Below are 18,922 nucleotides of genomic sequence, written 5' to 3' on the forward strand. Positions count from 1 at the left end.
TTATTCTTTAACAAAAAACTGTAAATAAATATTTAATGTAAAAAAGCATATTTATAAGGTCTGTATCAGGTCTAAAGAGTAATAGCATCTGTGTAAGTTCTAAAGAAGAATAATTAAATGCATACTTGTATACCTGCCACTGGGTTTAAGAAATTAGATATTAGCAACAATTTTGAAGTCCCATGTACCGTTCCCCAACCCCATTCTTCTTCATCATTCCAAAGACCTGCAATTTAGTACATGGGTATGCAGGATCTCCTTGGTTAGAAAGTTGATTTCTTGAGAAAAGGATAGTTTTTTTTTGTTATGGGTTTATGATTCTTTTGTTTTCTTCCTAGCTTTATCACATAGATATTTATCCCTGAATGATGTGTTGCTTCATTCTGCTTGGGTTTGAACTTGGCATAATTATTCTTCTGTGACTAGCTCTTGTCATTCAACGCTGATGAGTGTAGCGTTCTTCATTTTTACTACAACATAGTATTTAGTGTTACAAATGTACCACATTTATTTATCCATTCCCTCGTTTATCTGCATCTGTGTTGTTTCTGGCTTTTGCTGTTCAAAAGGAAATGAACATTTTTGTCCGGGTCTCCTGGATACATATGCTGAAATTTTACCCTGGGTATATATCCATAAGTAAAATTGACCGGTCAAAAGGTATGTATGTGACTGTTCAATCTTACATGATGATGCCAATCATTGTTTTTAATCTTTTGAAAAAAGTTTTTCACTTAGATTTATAGTAGTATTTTAGATGTTTCATTGTCCAACATTCTCACCAACACTTGATGTTGTTAAAAAAGCTATTGATTTTTGCCAATCTGGTATGAAAGTGTATCTCATTCTGAATTCAGTATAAGTTTCTCTGGTTTCTAAAGAGTTTGAAAATTTTTTCATATACTGTTGGTCATTTGAATTTGCTCTTCTGTGACAAGTCTGCTCATATATTTTGCTCATTTTCCCATTGTTTTTCTATTGTTCCGTTTGCCATGTTCTTACTCATTTGTAGGCTGCTTTTATATACTATTTTTTTTTTCGTTAGACATGTATGTTGCAAATACCTTCTCTAACTTTTTGGCTGGATTTTCACAAACAGAAAGTCTTAATTTTGACTTTAAACATTAACTTAAAATTGACTTTTATGTATAGATTTTCTGTGTTCTCAAATTTAATTTTTTCCCTTTATAAGCAGAAATCTTATTTTAAAAAAATATTTTCCTTCCCAGAAATAATAAAAATGTTATCCTATATTTTCATCTAAACATTTTTAAAAAACATTTTTAAAAAACTTATGTTTCATCTAAACATTTTTAAAAAACTTAAAAAGTTTTGTTTTCCTTATTTAAATATTTAATATCCCAGAAATCGATTTTGAGATAAGGTAGAGAATATTGAGAAATTTGATCCTATTTTTTTCCACGAATTCAGGGGAGCCACGTGGTCTGAAGTCAGAACACCTGGGTTCGAGAATTAAAATGTTACAGCATTCTCCACAACATTCTTACTCCTCTTCTGGAAAAGGTATGTCTATGTACCTTTTGTTTTCTTAATTGTATGTGTGACTATGGTCTTTTTGTTGTTGTTAATTTGGTTACTTATTTCTAACTTGTTTGCTCTTATATAAAAATAAAATTGACTTATAAGTATAAATTTTGTATTTTAACAAATTATCTATAGATTCTTCTAGGTTCTCTGTGAACGCAATTATATCATCAGAAGTGTGATTTTCAAGGTGTGTGTGTGTGTGCATGCACAAGTGTATACAGATACATTAAAGACTAAAAAGGTATCCATTATTCTGTTATTTTACCACTTAAACAAAAATTAATTTGATTTTGGTATATTTAGTTCATTCTTTGTCCACATATGTAAATTTTCTATAATGTAAACTTTGGTGTGTTTTCTCATTTTTAAGTAATAGCTATCAGTTGCAGGAAACTTAAAAAACAGGCATAACAAGAAAATCAAAATCACCAATAATTTTATCACACGATTTAATAAAATTCAACAATATATATTTAATAACTTACTATGTATCCAAATACCGCTATTTATTCCCTATTTTAAAAAATTTTGCTTTCTATTGAATAACTGTGGTAAACTTTTTGATCTTATGCTCATTCAGTCTTTTTCCTAGTAAACACATATTTTAACACCAATGAGGTATTATCATACATGCAATTATGTAACTTGATATTTTTCATAAATAATTTATGCAAACATTTTTTCACATTACTGAAAAAATTCTTCTGCAACATTATTTTTGATAAATGCACAGCACAGTCTATTGTTTGTGGAATTATAGATGTATGTGGACTAAAATTAATTATTTTGTTGCATACAGACTGTGTTCAATTTTTTGCTACTTTAAATAGTTATAACTTTCTATCATTCCATGATGATTTCCTCAGGAAAAATTTCTGTTAGTGGAATGCAAAATTCTAAGTTTTTTAAAAAAATGGTATTATCAAATTGCCTTCCAGAGATTTTGTTCTAATATAAACTTCCACCAACTGTGTGTCTGATCCATTCTGTAATCTTCTCTCTCTCTCTCTCTCTCTCTCTCTCTCTCACACACACACACACACACACACACACACACACACACACACACGCCCCAGGAGTCTAAGCTTGAATCATTAAATGGAACAAAAAACTTCCTAAAAGTTTCACTAAAACTACCTGGGAAAACTTTTTGCAAAATTACCCACCCTAGAAATTGTTATGCTTTCTACCACTGAGTTAAAAAGAAAAAAAAGGAAAAAAAAAAGGGTTTTCTCAGGGCACTTTTCAACAGAATGACTAGAGTGTAAAATTTAATTTTTCTTTCTAAGGTAGAGAGAAGCTTTTAATTTTAATTTGATCATGTCTGGTGGAATCCTTCATGTACAAATTGCTTTGTTTCTAAATATAAGTATGACAACTCAGTGCTATCTGTGGTTACACAGGGGTTTTTGGAAATAATTTTAACCTCGGGCATACCCCTGAACGTGGGCGGCGCCTACACATTGTCATCTCAGCCTCCTCTTACCTTTTTGGGAAGTTCTGATACCTTCATGAGGAGATTTTTTTCTGCTTTATTTTACCATTCTCAAATCAATGGGGGGTTTCCTTGTATCCCCAGGCCAACTTTAACTTACACAACTTTGATAGGGCAGTACTGTATTGAGAATGCCTGTTCTAGAATATTGATACTCTTCTCTGGCTACACATTAAAATCACTTAGAGAATTGGGGGTTTTTTTCTCTATTTGTTTGTTTGTTTTTAATATGTCCATATCTGAACCCTATCCTGAGATTCAGGTGTAATTTTTCTGAGGTGTCAGGTCAGTCATTGGTGTTCTAATTTGGATTCTATCTTCCACTGTACTAGATCATTCAAATGACTTCTCCAAAAAATGAAGCTAGGAAAGGGAAAGGAACGGAGCAGGAGGGAGGATACTCAGGGAGCAGGAGTGAAAGTCTCTTTTTGTAGTAAAACAAGATTTTAAAGGAGAGGAAGGTTAAATCACATTGGTTTATGAAAATTAGTGTAAGAATTTCATCCATTCATCATCATGTTTGGTATATCAATTACAGCTCAGTCATCTGCTTAATAAATCATGAGTAGCTTCAACAGGTATAATTTTATAGTTTATTACTTTCCATTTCCCTTCAGAGAAAGGAGGGAATGAGGAAAAATAGAGACAAGGTGGGAGGGAAAGGAGAGAGAACACAACAAAATGGGAAGCGTACAAATGAGAGAAGGAGAGCAAGTATGAGTAAAACCCGGCAGGAGAGCAGGAAAGGACACAGAGGAATAGCACATCAGTGGCAGAGAGGAGACGCCCGGTGAGGGCGAGGCACGGATGCTCAGTAAACACTTGTCAAGTAAAAAGTGATGGGAAAGAAGGAGGTCAAAGCGGAGAAACGCTGGTAGGAGAGGGAAGAGGCAGCGCATGGAACACTAATGCCTGAGGCTTATCTCAGACCGAAAGATAAGCCCAAATGTAGGAAACCAAGAATACAGCCTTCCCATTCGCTCATATACTCCAACTCTTACGGTGCAAGTGAGTCTCAAAGAGAAGGTAATTCAACCCCCAACTCTCAAACAAGACTACCAATTACTTAAGCATCAAAGGTAGAGATTGTGTAAGTTTCTTCAGTGATCTATTTATCTCACCATTCAATGCTCCCTAATTCTTCTCTTCTTTAATAATGTCTATGCATTCACAAATTCGAGACATTAATTATCAATCTCCTTTTATACAACATGAACATATATTTATGTAATTTTCATATAGCTTCCATCTACCTTAACTCAAATGGTAAAACGTGTGTGTTTAAAGGCAGGTTCGAGGTGCGAAAATCTTGCTTCTACACGAATTAAAAATGCTTGTAATGGCATATACAGAAAAGCCCATTTTTTCCATGATATTGTTTACAGGAAGTCTGGAGTAAGCGCTTCCGGAGTTCTTCATTAGATGGCTCGATAACTATTATGCTCCCAGCCATGTGTCTTTTTGCTTAGCCAAACTCAAGGTGTTCTCTTTGTCCTTCTGGTTTTGTTTCATTGTTATAAGATACTGTCGTCAGTTCAGCATCTCAGACAGGAATCGGGGCAAGGGAAATTTTCTGTCCTTTTAAGCAGAAAGTGAAATATCTTTCCCAAAAGTCCCTCTGCAAATTTACTTAATGACTTCTTCACCAGAAATGGGTCAAATGGCTGCTCTCAGTTCCAAAGGAGTGTGGGAAAGAGACACTGTGGTTGTTCTACTTCCATTTGGGAAGAAGAACGGGAGAAGGGGGCTGAGCATGGTTTGGAGAAGCCAAACCAAAGGGACTTCCACACCCTCATCCCTCTTTTGGCTAGGGTCCCTTTCTATGCTCCTTTCCTCCTTCACACCTTCAAGCACAATTTCCAAAGAATGTTCCTTTTATAGAAACACAAGCCTATGGAATTACCACAGATTAAAATAAAGCCCAGCATATCTATATGTATTTTTTAAAATATTATTGTATTTTAAATAATACCCATACTATGTTTCCCTAGGGGTATTTCTTACCTAATAGATTTTTGAGGTCCCTTGCATCTTGTTTGGCATCTCCCATCTTTAAAACCCCTGGCTTCAAGTATAACGTGGCTGTAGCTATTCTTGCAACAGGTAGGAACAAGTCATTTGAGGATTATTTGTTGCTTTCATCAGTTAAGCGATGTATCCACAAACTCTCTGATTTCTTCAAAATCTCCATCCACCCCAACAATCTTATCCTTTTTAGGAACAAGGAATTTTTCTATCCCTATTTTATTTTCCTATAAATAAACAAAAGCTCAGTTGTTTTTATTCTTCAAGAATACCCTTTATGGGCACACAATGCCCACTAAGAAGTCATCCATGACCCTCCAAGGGCTGGAAGGCTTTGTAGTTGGAAACTGGGCCCTGGGCCCTCACTGTGTTCTCATCATTTCTCATGGTTGCATTGCTCAGTCATGTATATTATAGATGCCGTCATGAACCCCACAGTGCAAGCATGCTGTATTCACCTCATAACCTCCTGAGCCCAGCATAACCTCCAGATTCGAGTGGGTCGTCTGCATAGACACTGGACAAATGCTGATTACATTGAAATGAAGGGAAAGAATCTGAAATGCCCTCTCTGGCCATGTGACTTTCAGCTGGTCGAAGCTGATATGCCCAGTCCCTCTGTCTGTTCAGTCAGCCACAGTCTCTCATCACTGTCTCGCTTCATCAAAAAACTCCCCTCCCATCAAGTCAAAGAGAAAAATAAGCAGATTTAGGATATGAATGAAAGTGAGGATTGATCGTTAAAGCTGGACTCCTTTTTGGCATCTTCACAGCTCATTTGTGCTGGGGAAACACCTTTATGCTACAAAACAGGTCCATTGGCAGGAGGACAGGCAGAGAATATGTTAGGGAAAACAACAGAATCCTGGAGCCAAATTGTCTCTCTCCTGCCCCTTAAGTTCTTCTTTGGTGGCCATTCTTTTCATTTTAATTCATTTCCTATTTAGAGATTCTTCATGGGCAGGCCCTGAGGGAGGCCTAACAAACTTGTCCAGCAAGCACAATTGCTTCCTTTTTCTGTCAGCCTACCCTATCCTCTATCATTTTGAATTCTTTCTCAATCGAACTCTTTGAAATCAAATTGAACTATATCCAAAAGCAGTCTTGTGTTTGTCAGTGTAATTGAAGATGTGCTTCTTGCTAAAAGACTTATTTAATTAATCCAACTTAACTTTATGATCACCTTGCAATGTATCTTTTTAGCATTTACATTCCCAGTGTCCGTCTTCAACTCGTTATTTAGTGTGAGTGAGCAATCTCCCTAGTTAGAAAATAGGCTTCTTGAAAAAAAGGACTGTGTTGTGTTCTGCAATTTTTCAAAATTCTTCTACTTGACAGTATCATTCCCCCACTAATGTGCTCACCATTCTATTCATACACACAAGTTATGGCCTTGAAATGGATTTAACCTGATTCAATCAAAGACCAATCCTTACCTGTAATGACACTCAGTTTAGCGTAAAGTCACTTGTATTCTTAGTGAACTCATATGATGATACACATGTCGTAAACAGTGCTATGAACTGCCTGTTAGAATACAGAGAGCGTATCTATCAGGTCAGACGATTGTGAAATGAATTCCTTGTGTGTGCACTCTATTGGGTACGAAGGATGACCACAGAGAAATGTAAAGCTTTATTTGAGATTTAATGCCGTAATTGGGTCCATCTTCCCTTTTCTGTTCTCGATGTGTCATCAATGCAGTGCTTATAAATTTGTTGGACTAAGTGAATATACCAGGATTTGAGAAAGCAAAGTGGCAGGGCTTCTTTCTAAAAGTATCAGTGCCCATTTCACCAATCTGGCTTTTTTATTTGAGTCCTGTGGACAGTTCCAGTGCTCTCCTAAGTGCTCTCAGGACTATAACATATATAGTCCTGAGAAAAATGTATTTAATGATTAGAAGAGCCAGAGTTAGAGATGGGAGGCTAAATAGTCACTGTGCTGAAAGTTTTACATACAGGAAGAGGCGGAGCTAAGATAAGATGATGTCTTTATGAGGTTCCTAAGACAGACAACTTTTGAATGGATATAGTCAAAACCCTTTCCCAGGCCCCTTCTCCATTGCCAGCCCTGCACTGTAGACGCTGGAACATATAAGAATAGCCAAGTAGCATAGCCCCAGCCAATGATCTGTACAGGGAAATTTGTATGAGGGCCTCTGCACCTTTGCTAATGTTAAAGGAATAAAGGTGGCAAGTGCCATACTCTCTCCCTTCTTTCTTTCTAGAGTGTAGATGTGGTGGCTGACCAGGCCATGTATCCGTCATGAGCCAACAAGCATGAGGGCCAAAGGGTATCCCACTGAAAATTATGGAACTCAAAGCTAGAAAGAGCTAGTGTCTTTGATTATGATGTCTTTGATGATGTTTCCATGTCTCAGGGCTCTTGTTATGTGACATAATGTAAAGTATGCTTCTTATTAAAACAGAGTCTCATTCACAACTTTTTCTAGTGTCATCATTGGTCTTTATGGTTTCCTCTTCACTCACTTAATTGCAGAGTTAGTAGCCTACTTGCAAAAGTCAGGTCCTGTATTTCTGTTATAACAATAGTGGATCTCAGTATTTTATTCTCCTGTGGATAGTTATTTAATTTCAAAGTAAGTTCTATCCCTAAATGAACATGGATTTTGGAGAGGAAGATAGACTTTCCAAAATGTTTCCAAAAGCATCTTTATTTCAATTTGAAAAGGAGCAGTGTTATGGAAATATTATGGTTTTGAGAGTTAGACCCAAGACACATCAAAATTCAAATCTCTCTTCTGTCACGTAGTACATAATGTTATTGGGCACGATATTTAACCCTGTGAGCACCATTTCCTTAAGTTTAGAGTGGGAAAAATACTACTATTGAAAAGTAGTTATGAGGGCTAAAAATAATGTCCATGAACAGTCTGGTAGACAAGCAATACTCACAAAATTAATCTAGACACTGATCTTACACTTTTCACAAAAATCAACTCCAAATGGATCATAGACCTAAATATAAAAACACAAAACTATAAAATTCCTAGAACATAAGGTTGAAAATTCAGGTTAGCTTGGGGTTGGCAATGACTTTTTAGATACAATACCAGCAGCATGATTCATGGGGGGAGAAAAACATTGCTAAGTTGGATTTCATTAATATTAAAAACTTCTGCTCTGTGAAAGATTCTGTTAAAAGAATGAAAAAAAATCAATCCACATACTGGGACAAAATATTTGTAAAGCATATATCTGATTAAAAAAAAAAGACGTACTCAAACTAACAAAGAACACTTAAAACGCAACAGTAAAAAAACAAATAATTAAAGTTAAAAATGGGCAAACTATCTGAACAAATACCTCACCAGAGAAGATATACAGATAGCACACAAGCATATGCTAAGATGTTCGACATCATATGTCATCAGGAAATTGCAAATTAAAACAATGAGATATCACTATATACCTGTTATAGGGCTAAAACCCCAAACACAGACAACACCAAATGCTGGCAAGACTGTGGAGTAACAGGAACTCTCATTCATTGCTGGTGGAAATGCAATATGATGCAGCCATTCTGGAAGATAGTTTGGCAGTTTCTTACAAAACTAAATATACTCTAATCATACAATCTACCAATCATGCTCCTCGATATTTACCTAAGAGTTGAAAATTTATGTCTACACCAAAATCTGCACATAAGTGTTTGTAGCAGCTTTATTTATAATTGCTAAAACTTGGAAGTAACCAATATTTCCTCCAGTAGGTGAATGGATAAACCAACTGTGGTACATCCAGACAATGGAGTATTACTCAGTTCTAAAAATAAACACTATCAAGCCATGAAAAAACATGGAGGAAACTTAACTTCATGTCACTAAGTGGAAGAAGCCAATCTGAAAAGGCCCCATAGTAGGATTCCAACTATATGATGTTCTAAAAAAGGCAAAACTGTGGAGGCAGTGAAAAGACCAGTGGTTATCAGAGGTGTGGGAGGAGGAAGAGAAAGGTGATTAGGTGGAACACAGAGGATTTTTGAGGCGGTGAAATTATTCTTCCTGTATGATACTATAATGGTGGATACACAACATTACACACTTATCAAAACCCATAGAATGCACAACACAAAGAGTGAACCCGAACGTACACTATGGACTTAAGTTAATTATGTACCTATATTGGCTCATCAATTGTTACAAATAGACCACATTAATGCAAAGTGTTAATGAAAGGGGAAACTAGAGGGTGTGTGAGGGAGCATATGAGAACTTTCTGTAGTTTCTGCTCAATTTTTCTGTAGACCTAAAATTGCTCTTAAAAAGACAGTCTATCAATTTAAAAAATTAATGTGCATGAAGTGTCTGGAACACGGGGAATATTTCAATAAATAAAAACTGTTATTATTCATTGTCTCCCTTGTGAGTATGTCTACGACACAGTAACTCCCATAGCTGGCTAAGGGCACCCATTATGTGAGAGTTTCTCAACCTCGGTTCTACTGTCATTTTGGACTAGATTTTTTTTTATCGTGGAGGGCTGTCCTAAGTCTTGTAGGATTTTAGCAGCCTATATTCTCTCCTACCTACAAAGACACTGCTCCCCACCCCCACCCACATACCCATCCCACCCACACCCACACCCATCCCCATTCTGTGAGGAGCAAAAATGTTTCCTGATGTGTCAAATGCTCTCAGTTCAGAACCATTGCGCTAAATGCTTTTGAAGGAAAGTGAAGGGGATCCAAAGATCTTAATTTGTACCTCTGTCACATTAGACAAGAGTTTCCAAAGTCTAAACATAAAATGTATGCCACTAGGAAGAAATAATATCTATTAGGGATTTTTCATTTAATGATTTTGGCCTTGGGACCAAAATAGGGTGGGGACAGATCCTGGTTTAGCATTGCGTATTTGAAAGCTGGGAGAGTAATCATTCTCTGCTTTTGGAAGTTTCTGTCCAAACTTATCCAAATAAAACTAAAACCATATGGCCAGAGCAGGGATATGATGCCCACCTTTCCCCCCTCAATTCCTTTTGAAATAAGCACAGGAGCCAAGAGTGGCAAATCCCTTTGCCAAAAGATCACTTTCAGCCTCGTTTTGTTTTGTTTTGTTTTGTTTTGTTTAAATAATTGCTTAGGACATTTGGATACATCATGGCATTTTCCTCCCAAGAAAAAAAGTTTTCAGATTAGTAATATTTTTCTTCACTAATCTCAGTCTTAGCCACTAAACCTCAATCAAAGGGTCTGGAGCAAAGCAAAAGACCCCGTTGTTTGTTATTTGTTAGGCTCACAGGGGATTTTATGTGTGTACCTTAATTGGGTCGGATACCCTATGACTGTCTTATTGAAGTTTGAAAGCTGGGAGTTTCCAGGAGATGCGCTAAACTTGATTTGCCTGTATGAGTTTTTATTAGGTAGCAGCCAAAAGATTTTATTTATTTGTTTATTTATGTAAAGAATGAGGGATTTCAGCAATAGGCCCCAGTCCAGGGGAATTCACGGTTCAATAAAGACTAACAGCCCAGACGGGACTAGTACTTCCCTCACTTGGTTTCTCCAGATTCATTATCAAAGGAAAATCGACCTTGTAAGAAGAAACTTCAAATGAATCATTCTTTTTCACCAAAACTTCTTGGCACAGCCAAAAGATACTCTAGCTAGTTTGGGGAAAGAGAAGACGAGGGTGGGCTGAGGGTAGCTAGGAACATGTGTGAGATGGGAGCTCCACCCTCAGAGAAGATGTGTTCCTGGGCTGCCCAGCAGGCCCACCTCTAACACAGCAGAGCTTCTGTGGGCCTTGAATGACATTAGTTGTTAAGAGTGTTTAAGGGTTATGGGCTGTATACTAGGCCAGCACTAGGTGACAGGTCCTAAGCCATAGAGCCACCCACCCATGTGTTCTTCAATAAACTTATTTTTGTGTGTTTGTGAAACACAGGGCTCTCGAAAGCACAGAGCCTACAGGATTCTCACACTAAAGAAATACACACCACAGGTCACCTATCTCACAAAAGGCTCCTCCTCAGAGATATCCACGAAGGTGGCAAGCAGCCAACTCTGGCTGAGTGTCAGAACACCTGTGGAATTTTTTAATACTACGGACACCCAACTTCTGCTCGAGCTCTTCCTCATCAGAACTCTCGGGGTAAAGTTCAAGCATCAACGTTAGTTTGAGGTTGGAAGCTAAGGTTACTTAGAATATGTGAAAACAGTAGTTACAGAAGGTCACCCAACCGAGTGTTCCATTTGGACTCTTGATGAGTAACAGAAGCACATGTCATGCCCTGGCCCGGGTGAAGACACCAAGCAGAGAACAAAGGCTGACTTTCTTCCTTAGTTCACCTTGGATAACCAACTGGCCTCAGACTTTCCAGGTTATATATCTTATTCTCTGTCAAGCTATTAATATCGTCATCCTCCTGTTTGTGTTTACTATATTAACCAATGAAGGCAGCAGATAATTATTCTATTCTCTAAATCCCTAGTTCAGTCTTAGTCAGAGCCTAAATAAATATTAAAAGAAGCAACAAAAGTTTGAGATTCCTGAGAGATCTAAAAACAATCTCCTGTGGGAAAAAGTTCTCATAATAGCTTATATGTATGAAAACTGGAGAAACCCTCTCAGAGGTGAAATTGAGCACATTCAGAATTTAAGAGGTCTTTCTATAGAAACAAATATTTTATGTGAAGAAAGTTTTAGAATTTTGTTTAAGAAGATTCATTTAAAATTGAATTAGAGAAATTGCATATTAAACAAGATCCCTTTGGCTTGGTCTAGGAAAACCTGGAGGTGCCATCTCAGGGCTGGCAGTGGAACCAGCTAGCATAGTTGCTTAAAATATGCTACTCTTAGCCTTGTGGCAGTGGAACCAGCTAGCATAGTTGCTTAAAATATGCTACTCTTAGCCTTGTCCCTGATGCACTATGACCTCTAGGGTTCACTACCCCGTGATGCTGTCCTGTAGAAGATATGATCTTCAACGATGGGGCTTTAGGATTCTCTGGGCAAACACTGCCTTTGATAGAGTCCTGTGCAACAGGGCCATGCAAATGGGCACCTTGGCAGTTCAACTGCCAAACTTAATTATGGTGGAAAGTTATCTCAAAGAGCCAACTGTAATCAGATGGGTAAGTTGTGGTTCTGTCACTAAATGTGTCTTTTACTGTCACTATGTGACTTTAGGGATACTGATCAATTCATTCATTTATTCATGTACATATAAAGTACCAGTTATGTGCCAGAAGGGGTGTCAATAGCTAGGGATACAACAGAGAGCCCCCTGCCCTCGCCTGGTAGGAAAACAGACATGAAAGAGAGCACGGCACAGATAAGTGTAGAAATACAACTTACGATAAGGATTGGAGAAGAATGGTGTACAAGGAGGTCCCTCTGTTAGACTGAGGGGTCAGCGAAGTCCTATCTAAGTAATTAAACTGAGACCTAAGCATGATTAGGACTCAGACAAAATGGGGTGGGAAGAGTACCAGACATTGGTAACAGTAGATGTGAAGGCCGGTGCTTAAAGGGGAGTGTTTGGAGAAGTAAGCATGGGGGTTACAAATAATTGCCTGACAATGATGAAATTGATGGCCCATGGGTCTTAAGGCAGGAACAAAGGAAATGAAAGAGGGACATGCTGAAAGGGAAGAGAGTGAGTGGGTGCATTGGTGATCTGCCCACAGCTGATGAGATTGAGAACTGTTGGGCTGAGGGAACTTAGTCTACCTGCTGAAAGGATACAATTTTCTCCTTGGAGATGTTTTCGATTGAACTAGTAATAAAGGTGGCAGCAATAGGAATGGATGGCTGAAGTGGAGTGCAGGAGAAATGTATTGGCAAGGAGGAGGTCATAGAAGAGAGCCTGTTGAATGGGTTCTATGTTGAATGGGCCTGTGGATATTTACATTTCTTAGTATAAAGACTGGTCCAGATACTGGTCCAAGTGGTAAAGTCTTCAGTGACAAGGAGGCTTGCAGATTATCTTCTCATGTCCTGGGAAGCCCCTAGGATCTCTGCTGTAAGCAGTAACAACATTCACTTGTTTTCTCAACTTTTTCAACATAGTAGAAACTGCTAGACTTTAGAATAGAAGACCCAGATTCAAGTTCTGGCTCTGTGACTCTCTAAATGTGCACTTTACTTGGGACATGTCACTCTGAGCCTTTGAGTTGGAGTTTCCTCATCTGTGAATTATATAAATGACCTACAGAATGTTGGTGGGAGGTGGGGAAGGGATGACCTGCCACCCTAGGGAAGTACATCAGAATTTCTAGGGCAGTAGTTTTCTACCCCATTGCACATGAGAATCACCTTAATTTGGTTTAGGTTGGGCCAAGCTTTGGAATTTTTTACAAGGTCCCCCAGTGTTTCTAATGGGCAGAGTTTGGGAACCACTGCTCAAGGGAAACAGATGTCATTTGAGAAGCATACTCAATACACACTACTAGAATATAAGCCCCATTTTCCTCTTTTGTTCACTGAAATTACCCTAGTGCCCAAAATAGCTGACATATAGATGGCACTCAGTAAACTGTGTTTGCGCAATATCTTGGTTATAAAGCAGATCAGAATACTGCCCCAAGGACACAAATAAAGTCAAACTTGTTGCTGAATTTCTTGTTCGATTACTTAATTCTCCGGTCAATCCTGGCCATCGAACTGTAGGTGACTCTGTAGCCCCAAGCATAATTCTAAAATATTAAGTAGGATTTGTGTACATAGAATGAACATTCTTCAGAATGCCCCCCAACACACGCACACACATGTGGTCTCTATCTCATGAGGGGTCTGTATTCAGGGAATTTCTTTTCAGGACACCCGCAGGGAGGCTGAGGCATCTTTTCCTCTCTGCTCCCATTGCACCTTAAACCTGTTTCCTCCCTCAGCAATCACAGAGTGTAGAGACTGTCTGTAAGTCTGTCTCCCTCTGTCTCTTCCCATTACATGAAGTTCCCTGAAGACAGAGAATCTGTGTTTTTCTTGGCATTCCAGCACCCATTGATGACAATGATAACGATGATGATGTCCCTAGCATGCAAACAATATTTTATCATTTAATGAACAAATTTGTATACTATCTGGGACACACTGGGGATTTCCCTCCATAGTATTTCCTCTCCAATATAGAAAGAACCAAGGTTAGAGCACAGAGGCCAGCCAGAAACGTATTTTGGTGGCCAGTCCTGGGATAACTTAGATGTTTATACTTTCCTGAGACAAAGATAAAAGGAAAGGAGTAAAAGAAAGCTTTTGTGGGCTCTGGCCCATAAAGACCGGCTGGTGGGTGCAGAGTACTGGCCTTTTCCCAGCCTGCTTTGGGAAGGTCATTCAACAACCTTGGCAACAAAAGTACCATAATAATGTTTAAGAGAAGAGCTCTTACAGAGTCAGAGGTGTTCCTAGCTGCAAATTCTTCCGCTACGTGGTCTCCTAGAAGTAACTGGAGAATGAGTATATGGAAACTCAGTCTCCTGTCTTCTCATTAACCAGCTGAGTGGTATTGAGTAAGCCACTTAACCACCTATGGGTTGTTCTTTTCATCCATAAAAGGAATGCCTAAAAGTTGTTGCCTTACCCACCCTATCAAAACAAAAGCTAGGCAATACCTGTAAAACCTCTTCACGTGGAACTCTCCACATGCTATGCAAAGTGATATAGACAGCAAAGCACTGCTCATACTGTATTAGTCACTGGGGTACCAAGGAGTTTCCCGCAGAAGCTCCATGGTTAAAGCCACTGAGATTAGTCCCCAGTCTAGCACAGGGCCTGGAAGTAAGTATTGGTGACTGGGCAGTTGCCCTTGTTGCCTGTCATTTTAGCTGTGAATGGTGCTATTAGATCTCCAGACAACAGATAACAGCCCGAGGGAAACTCGAACTTTCCAAGATAATTTAAGCTATCCATTCACTACCCTACCTGAGCCCCCACCCCCCCAGCTATAAGGTAATAATCGGAGACTCTTTGAAAATGTTGAATTACCTGCTTGGGCCTGTTAGATCTGCTACTTGTGAATGCCCAGGACAGATCTGTGAGAGGCCCTGAAGGGTTAGACATCATGCACAGTGGCCTTTGCTGTTCTTTGTCCTTCACAGCTATTCTTCCCAGCTACTGTTGCACATGGTTGTAGCCCCTAACTGTTCTTCTTTATCCCTCTTGATAAAATCCAAATTACCCAATAGCCGCAAATCCACAAGAACAAGTCCTTCTTCTTTAGAGAACCATCCTTGACCCACTAGCCATGAGGCTAGCTGACTCCTGCCTACCTCCTCCTGCTCCTAAAACAGTACTCTACTTCTCCAAGTTAGAAGGCTCCTTTGGCATCTCCGCATGCCTGGCATTCTAAACAAAGCTTATGTTCATTGTGTTCTTGTCATTTTCCTTTCTCTGCTCTAAGCAGCCTAGGCCCTGTCTTCATGGCAAGTGGGTGCCTTGACAGGGAAGACACTGGATAGGTATTTCTTATTTCCTGTCTTCCTTTCACAGTCAGTAGAAAAAAGGCATGTTTTCTTCTCTTCTTACTGTTGTAATCATTTAAATGGGTCTGAGCTTTTTTGGGGAGGAAAAAGAATATTTTACTTCTACCCATCTTAGGTTCTCCAGGTAGAGCCCTATAAATTGGACTGACAAAAGACAGATTAACAGGAGAAACACAAACAGAAGTTTATTAACATGTACATCTGTACATCACACTTACATGTGGGAGCACTCAGTGATGAGTGACTCAAAGGCGGTGGTTAGAAAATGGGATCTATATATCTAAGTTAGTAGGGGAAAGAGAAGGGGAGAAAGGGCACTTACGGAAAAACAAATGACTATTTGGAAAGGTAAATGGGCTCTTAGGAGAATGGGTAGGCGATATGATAATTTGTGAGATATTTGTCTGGGTATGGTGCCAACTTATCCTCTCCCAGAGGAGAAGAGTGAGTTGCCACAGATGGGGATTTATGACAATTGAGTTCTTTTGGGAGGCTCTGCTTTTAGGCAAATAAAGGATTTCAAGGGTTCAAATGCCTTCAGCTCGAAAGAATTCTTATTTCAAAGTGGCACATTAGAAGATGGGGTATCCTGCTTCCCTTCAACATTTTATACCAAATTACTATACTTTGTGTTATAGAATTGACTTTTAGGACTAAACAAGTCTTCAGTCTTGTTTTGGGCAGGGCTGGGACTAAGGTCAGACAAGTGAAGCACTCACCCTGACTACAAAATTTAAGGGGGTGCAAACCTCAGTCAAGATAGTAATTTTAATACAATATTTTAAAAAATATGTAAGTGCAAAAGATCCATGAGAAGTAAAATATAAAAATTTTCAATTAAGCTAGGATCTATTATTGAATACAGGCCACTGAGCTTTGGGATCTATTTCTGATATATATATTTTTTTTATTATACTGATTGCTTCATAGTCTGGGCACCTACTTCTGGTGAGGATTTCTCTAAGCCACAGCATCCTCAAAAGTCTCCAATGTGTTCCTCTCTTTCCTTCATCTGTGATTCCATGCTTATGTGCTTCATAGCAGCAACCCATGCTTCTCAGGCATGTGTCAGGCACGGAGGCAAGGTCTTCACACTCATTATGTCACGTAATCCTCACAATCTCCACGGGTACCAATAAAGTATGTCCTGGCTCAGGATAAAGTTGTTGGGCTGGGGATAAAAGGGGTGGGATGGGGTCCCAGGTTCAGATAAAAAAAATCACCTGAGAACTTTATAGTTCTTGTTGTCTTTCATGTGTAGTTCTGGGTGCCACTCACCTTTGCAGGACCAGCCCTGCAAAGAGAGGTCCTCCAACATCCCAAACCTCTCTTTATCCTGACATGCCAGCTTTCCTTCTGCTGTGTGAGCTGCCGTGATTTACAGGGCGTTGTTAAAACACTCCTAAATTCCCTTCCTCTCACTCCCAGAAGCTCATGAATAGACTAACTTGTCAATCTCTTGGAATGTGCCTTGGAAAGGATAGAATAGAGGATGTTCACGAGGTGAGAGAATCTAAAGCCTAAGAGTTGCCTGAAACGCCCGACTCTCATTAGGGGTTGGCAGGTTCAGTAGCTGCATTGCTAGTGATGGTTGCCAAATTCCATCCATAGAAGACGGTAGTCTGAAGTTTACCTAAAAAGCCTGCCCTCTGGAAATGTTCCTGCTTATTCTGCAAATGATTAATAAGTTAGGAAAAAAGTACCACAAGACGTGTTATTAAACATTCTGCAGAAACTCCCCACTGGAAGTAGGTACCCAGATTATGAGTCCACTGAAAGAGAACTGGTGATGGTGCAAGTTGATGGTGCTCAAGTAAAAGAGATATTTTAAAATATTCGGTGGAAAACTCTTACCCACCAACCCGTGAATTTGGTGTCACTGCTCCATGGTAGCGGACAGGAGGTAAATGGGATTTCTGTATCTTGCTTCCACTTTGTAAATGGAGGCAACGAATCAGCTTCTATGAATCTTTTAGAGTCCAGTGAGAAGGAGCTTCCTACCTCAGTCCTGATCTTGTCCCATCAGCTCCACGCTGGGCTGCTGAGAGGCACAGCACATGACAGTTGTACAGAAAGGCGTTTGCAGGGAGGATAGGAAATAAAATGGAAACTGGATCGGGACAACCATGGGCTTCTCATATCACAAATTAAATCCACAGCAATACATGATCTCTCTGGCCCTCACCTTGCAGGGTAACCAGAACACACCAAGTAATTTCTGCTGAACTATACGTGAGCTATCATCTGAGCTGCCTTGCAAAGCCCATCTTTGAAAACCCACCTTTCCTTATGGGGCTATTGCATTTTAAAGGGATTTTCTTTTTTTTTTCTACTTTTTTTTTTTTTTTAAATAAGTTTGATTTTACTTTTTAAGAAAAAAATGCTCATGATAGAATTTATTTTTTCTTGGTACTATTTTTGCATTATATGTAACTGATATTCTAGGTTACACGGAGATTCCTGTGGCTTGCTGGCTCCAGACTGAGACTTCACAGCTCCCAGAACAGTGTAACCAGAGCACAGCTTCACAAGTAAGAGCCCCCCTGAGAAACCACTGCCTAGATCTGGGACATCTCCTTGGTGTAAACCACAATATAGAAAATTTGAAAAGTACAGAGAAGCCTAAAGAAGAAAAAAAGTCCCTTATCATTTCACCACTTTCAACATTTTGATGAAAACACATTTTTGTCCATGCAATGGTTGTTTCATACATTTTAAGAAAACATCTTGATTTCAAATGGAACCCCGGGGGAAGAATTGGGCCATATAAATTTTTGAGGACTTGTGCCATATTGCAGATGGACTTTAAAAACCATGAGGGGGTAGAAGAGAGAGAGAGAGAGAGAGAGAGAGAGAGAGAGAGAGAGAGAGAGAGAGAGAGAGAAAACTGCTTCTAAGTATAACAAACTTCCCAAAAAGGTAATCTTAAATCTAACTGAAGTCATACTATTTTTAACAGTGGAAATCCCCTCTTTCACCACACAACTCAGTGGTCGAGCCATCTAAGAATTCAACTTTCGTGCCAGTGATAGGACAAGCACGTCCTTCAGTGAATGCCACGGTCACTCCTCTTCCTTCCTGTCACCAGAGGGTCAGTAACAGTTAAACGTGATACCTGGTGCCCACGGGCTGCCTCCTGTGGGAGGCACATCCCGCATGCTGGTGTGGTTCCCACTTAAAACGAATGGTCCCTTTGAAGCATTTCTTTTCAAACCTCATTTCAGCTCTGTACTAGTTTCTGGACTTTAGCCAACACTTCTCCATGAAACCGCTTGTATTTGCATTAAATGTTTTTTAAAAGACTTATATTTTGGAAAAATAAACTTCGTACATGTTTCTAACCTTTAACATGGCCTGAAGGAGAAACGTAGCAGATTCTTTTTGTAAATGTTAAATATAGGAGCG

At 39.0% G+C, this 18,922-nt stretch overlaps 1 long non-coding RNA gene across 1 annotated transcript; it reads left to right on the plus strand.

The window, feature by feature from the left end:
- Positions 1-1,431: 1,431 nt before the first annotated feature.
- LOC117016744 (uncharacterized) lies at positions 1,432-18,544 on the plus strand. The gene is made up of 3 exons (XR_004421956.1): positions 1,432-1,524; positions 17,963-18,048; positions 18,477-18,544. It is a non-coding gene; the product is annotated as an uncharacterized LOC117016744 (long non-coding RNA).
- Positions 18,545-18,922: the final 378 nt, after the last annotated feature.

This window comes from Rhinolophus ferrumequinum, chromosome 3 (assembly GCF_004115265.2).
Source record: "Rhinolophus ferrumequinum isolate MPI-CBG mRhiFer1 chromosome 3, mRhiFer1_v1.p, whole genome shotgun sequence".
NCBI classification, from domain to species: Eukaryota; Metazoa; Chordata; class Mammalia; order Chiroptera; family Rhinolophidae; genus Rhinolophus; species Rhinolophus ferrumequinum.